Source organism: Ambystoma mexicanum, chromosome 8 (assembly GCF_040938575.1).
Source record: "Ambystoma mexicanum isolate Mex_15411 chromosome 8, UKY_AmexF1_1, whole genome shotgun sequence".
Classification (NCBI taxonomy): Eukaryota; Metazoa; Chordata; class Amphibia; order Caudata; family Ambystomatidae; genus Ambystoma; species Ambystoma mexicanum.
Genome location: NC_090929.1, coordinates 308846012 through 308852011, shown reverse-complemented (window position 1 = coordinate 308852011; position 6000 = coordinate 308846012).

Here is a 6000-nt window from a genome sequence, read left to right as displayed (position 1 = left end):
TGTGCACGCAACATGGTGATGAAGGAAGGCTTTAATACGCTAGCCATAGCACAATTTATCGAATTACAGGGGAGGGTACGGCTAGAAGAGCATGAGCTATGGGAAAGAAGGGGTGCTCATTGTCCCGCAAAGATGCAATGTGGTGGCAGGACAGACCCGGGAAACCTATGATGCTCCTAGGGCTGCTTACAGTGGGCTTAGAGCAGCTGCACTACCCAGCATGCACATCAAGAGTCTTGCAGTACTGATTTCAGAGGACTGGTTTTCAGAGCACATTGCTAATTTTGTTATAAATTGTATGAAATTTCTAAAATTCACAGCAGGGCATACTCTGCGAACAGTGAGAGGAGCAATTCCCCATCCTCCAGGACCTTTTTGTACTCCGGAGACCCCCCCAGCCGGCCCATAGAGCCAAGGTTTGTCCCGAAGTACTTTAAGACGAGATAGCTGCACCCTGGAGACGGATGGGGGTGCAGATTTATTACTCCAACACCAATCAACTCAATGGTTTGGCAAAGGGAGTCCATTTAATGACAAGTACAAACATACAGCGATTCATGGAAATCAGCACTGATGCGATCATCCTTCTCGCTTCAACTCCAACGAACTTCATAGAAGTTACAACATTTATACTCAAAACTTGTCATAATTGACGTTTAACACTCAAAGGTTAGCATGCAATTTTATTGGTTAGGAAAAGGTAACTAATATATATGTGCTATATCTGTATATGGTAACGGAGTGAGGGGATTGGGTATAACACTGTCAGGTGGGCATCTAAGCCCTTCCTTCAAAAGGACTACTGTAGACGTCACTAAAAGTATGACGTCCCATTGGTTCTACTAACTATAGGACCCTAGATTATTTGGTCCTTTGTGATTGGGTTGGCACCAACCCCATGCATAATTTTCCACTTTGCTTAGAGGCACGCAGAACGGTCAGCCAGGTGCGGGGTGCTCCTCAGTTACCCGGCCTTCCTCCAATTAAGGTTACAATCAATCATCCCTTCAGCAACTATGTGTCAATTATTTCACTGTGGTTGGCCTCAAAACTGCATGTTCTGTCAGGAAAAGTTCTGATATCTCTGCTTGGGAGGCTGCCAAGCGTAGGTGTGAACCTTTGCTTCTTCTCGCTCCGCTGGTCACGTGCTTCCCACACCGTGAATTTGTCTGGTTTCTCTCATTTTGTGTATTTGATTCTTATTTAGCTTGCCACCTCACTACACCTCCTTATCTTAGCCTCTTAGAGACAGTATATTCTGTTCTTAAGTTTCAATTACGTGTAGCTACAGTTTGTTCCTTCTATTGGTATGACCTTGGATCTCCTGGCACGAGTTGCATCTGCCAAGTTTCGATTCAGCTGTCTCTTCTCGTTTTGCTAGACTATGAATCTTGTCTTGTTTGGCCTCTGGTAATCCGAGTTGTTTAATCGCACTTATAATACTGTGCTTCGTTTTGAGGTAGATTATGTGTAATGGCGTTTGCCGCACTATTCTTCTACTTAGCATAGCAAGCCACACTGTTTTCTTAGCTTTCTTGCAGTCCAAGCATATTTACAGCTGTTAGCTGGTTGAGTATCTTCATCCTGTTTACAGCTTCATTCTCTTACATTTGGACATCATCTTTTATCTTAGGTTCACAATGTCAATCTGGAAAAGTGAATACCCTTCATTTGGATGATAGACGTATCTTGATGGCCGAAGGCCAACCGTCTTATGCACAGAATTATAGAAATACAGACTGCTATGCTTGACCAACGAGCGGCCATTTTAAACGTAGCAAGAATCGCCATTTTGCTTGTTAACCATTGCTCATTGCTTTCTGTCTAAACTGCTTTGCAACTTGCAATTCTTGCAAATTCTGCTTACTCTGCTCAACTGTTAACATTGTTGTCTGAATATGAAAGGGCAAGGCCGCGGAACTGAGGAGTTCGTTGAAACTCCTCATGAGCAGCCCAGAAAGGAATGCCCACGCTCCCTCTCTGTAGCCTTGAGGGAGAGCTGCAGGGAATTTAATCATTTCACAGCTGCCAGCCAGTCTCGTACTGTGGTAGAATATGTTAGAATAAAGCAGCTAAAGGCTTGAGTTATGCTCTTCTTACGGCCCCCCTTGACAAAACCCTTTAGAGCGCGTCAGCTCCCAGGACACAAATAGCACCTCATAGAGGGCAAAGTTTGGAATGTGACTCTTCCCCCGTGTGCAACTTGTTTCCAAGAACAGAAACACTGTGCTCTGTTCAACAACTAGAAGATGCCTCTGCACTTTCTAAATTGCACATTGTTACTAGAATAGACATTGAAAGTGTCATAATTGTCATATTCGTTGAAAATGTCCATCATCATCCCGAGTTCAAAGAACCTCAATAAAAGGGGGGTGTTAAACATATCATAGCTGATTGTATGATATGCATTTTGTATATATGTAACTGATGTACGTAATTCGCTCGCTTGCGTCCCTCGAGCTCTAGAGAATACACGTCGCGGGGCGTGAGACCACAGTTGGCCAATTGGGACTATTTTGCTTGCAATAAACCCTAGCATTGGGAATTTTAACCTTGTGTCTGGCGCATCCTTTCGTGTATGGTTATTGCCTTGTTTCCATATCGCGTGGGACCCCTAAGGGCCCCTTTGAAGATGGCGCTCGAATAGGGACCCTCCCCCACTTGCCCCTTCGTAGACGTTGTAACGGAGTAAAGGCGGAAGACGGCGAGGACGGGACGACCGAGCCGGGATCAAGAGGTGTACGGGGAGCCCTGTAGAAGTGAGGAGAGATTCCTTCCGCAGATCTGCACACATCTGATCCCTGATCGGCGTACCGGGCCAGAGGGCAAAGGAGGCGAGGGTCCCGAAATGAGACAGGAGCCAGAGAAGCGCAGACACGACGTTGGAAGGGGTCGCATCAGGACACAGGCGACTTGTTTTATCAGGTGAGTCATTCCCCGATTCAAACGAAACCCTGATTATTGGTAGATTGTTGATTTTGCAAATTCAAACATCCAGAGTAAGGTTGGTTAACCAAGGGGAAGGTTAAAAACATGCCTGGTGTACTGTCCACTTTAGCAGGGCTTTTCCGCTGCGGTAGACAGTCCTTGGAAAATGGCCAAAGTGCACCGCCTGGGGGAACGCCGGCTTATGACATGTATGCAAAATATGGTGTGGGTGCGATAATATTTTGTGAAATCTGGCATAGGCAAGCTAGAAAGCAACAGGACCATCAGTGGCCGATTAATGGTAGCTTTGAGATTGCAAGGATAGATAACCTAGAAAGGGTGTTGACAAGGGAAAAAGCGCGACCCGCAGCTTTTGAGACTATCAAAGATTGGAGGAGGGAAGCAATGCTCCAACTTAGGAGTAGAGAGAAGCATGCGCGTAGGCACAAATCAAAGCTTGAGGTAGCAGAAGAAAAGGAGGAGGAGGAGTGGACGGCAAGTCTAAGACGGGAAGGGAGACGTGAGCAAATGAACATAGAAGGAATATACCAGCAGCGGGAACTACACATAGCAGACGAATTAATGGAACATTTGTTAACCCATACGGTTCGAGGCCCAAAACCAGGATCGAAACCAAACACGCCAGTAGTGACTGCGCAGGCCCAACCAGTACCTCTCATACCCCCTCCCGCAGCCCAAGCACTTCCCCTCACGCAAGCGTTAACCCACACCCCACCCACAGCTCGAGCCCTCCCACAAGCGCAGACCGCAGACGCGGAATTTCCCAGCACCCAGGAAGGCCCTTCACAGATGCCACCTGTGTCACTTGTCCCATCCGCACCTCCCGCTCCAGAGACAGATTCAGCACCATCCGCCCCTCCCGAAGTCGAAATTGAGACCGGGGAGGCGAGAGGCGGGGCTGAGGGAACAGGATTTGGACGGGTAACTCGCAGCGCGATCAGCAAAGAAAGAAAGGTTGAATTACAGCAAGAGGCAGAAATGTACATCGAAGGAAATGATGGGACGGCAGCATTGGCCTCATTATATGGGTACCAAAGAAGCAACGAGAGACAGGTAGTGTTGGAATACATGGGGAAATTTTTGGTGGGAGAATGGAAAAAGTTACTTGGGAATTTACCGCCACAACAATTGTTAGATTTGAATAAGTTAGCACGCATTGAGCAAAGAGATGAGGATGTAAGAGAACATGTGTACAAACTCATTGAACTGAAAAATGAAATGGAAGATAGATATGCTGAAATGTTTGCTACACCTGAATATAGTCAGGAGTGTATTAAGAAAAGTAGGAAGGAGGCGTCAAGGTTGTATATGCAAAAATCGTGGCCGAAAGTTTTTCCAGGTGGTGCAAATCATTTGCCGCCACCTGGGCAAAAAGGTGATAAGAGGAGATTGCCAGCATGGGTGGGGGAAACAATGAGATGGATGTCAAATAAGAAAACTTCAGTGGAGGAAGTAAGTGAGATGTGTAATGAGTACCCCGTGCAAATGAGAATAAAAGCAATGGGAACAAAAGTAGGGGTGTTACTGCAGCAGGTAATTGGATACAATAGTGGTAGAGGAAATGCACAAGGCAGGGGAAATTTGAATAATATGCACGGGGTGTCATTGGGATTAAATCAATGTTCGTACTGTAAAGAGGAAGGACACTGGCGAGCGCAATGCCCGCAACCTACAGAATAGAGGTGGGTTTGGCCAGAGAAGGCCTCATAGAGGACATCAGGGGTCAAATGGCCCAAGCAGAAATAGCATGCAGCAGCAGCAGGTATATACCAATGGAGGTAATCAAAACCAATCCCAAGGTCAAAACCAAGCTCAACAGAACCAGGCAGTGAACCAAAGTGTTCCGAACCAAAATCAGGGCGGGCAGGGCCAACAGAGAAATGATCAGAGTGGAGGACACAGAGGGGGAAATGGGAATATTTTTGATGCACAACCAAACACATATTATAGCAGCAGCGGTGACTACACATCGGACAATGTGTTATTTTTGCAATAGGACAGCCCACGGCAGGGGTCGGAACCAGGGTCTATTCCCGTGAATCAGAGAGGACCCTATGTAGAAATAAGAGTCGGGAATAAGGAGCACCGTTTCCTTGTAGATACAGGGGCACAAAAGTGTTTGATAGACCACCACTTGGTTCCGGAGATCCCACTGTCGGGGCAAAAGAATGTTTCTGTAGGGTTCGCAGGCACACCAATAATTAACCCCGTGTCCGAAGCTGTCCCAATTGCAATAGGACCATTTACGGAACAGTGTCCATTTCTTCTGACAGAAAATTGTGGGGAGAGCTTGCTAGGATTACATTTGTTGAGAAAATTGGGGGCAGTTATACATTGTACGGCAGATGGGGTGTTCCTCACGATTTGGCCTCACGATGCACCGGTGACGGAATTTATGTCAGAAACGTTACCAGAAGAGCTAAGTAGAGTACCAACCTGTCTGTGGGCAATGCATGATAACGATGTAGGATGCTTGAAAATAGAGCCAGCAAAAATAACTTTGAAAGAAGGTGTTACATTACCACAAATTCCCCAGTATAAAATTTCTGTTGAAGGTGAGAAGGGATTGAAGAGTATTGTTACTGACCTGGTGAGATTGGGGGTGGTTGAAGAATTTGCAGTTAGCACGTGCAACAGCCCGATTCTTCCAGTTTACAAAAAAGGAGGCAATGAAGTACCATATCGTTTCATAATTGATCTACACGCATTGAACAAAGTGGTAGACCCACAATTCCCTTTGGTCCCAGATGTCACAACAATACTGACAATGATACCGGCCACTGCAGAATACTTCAGTGTAGTTGATTTGAAGAACGCTTTCTTAAGCATTCCAGTGGATAAAAGCAGTAGATATCTGTTCGCGTTCACTCTAGGAGGTCGATCATTCACATTCACACGCATTCCACAAGGATACACAGAAAGCCCGAGCATTTACAGCAGGGCACTAAAGGAACAGCTAGATATGCTAGAACTACCAACAGGTTGCGAACTCTTGCAGTACATAGATGACTTGTTACTAGCTGCTGACACAAAAGAGATCTGCAAAGAAAG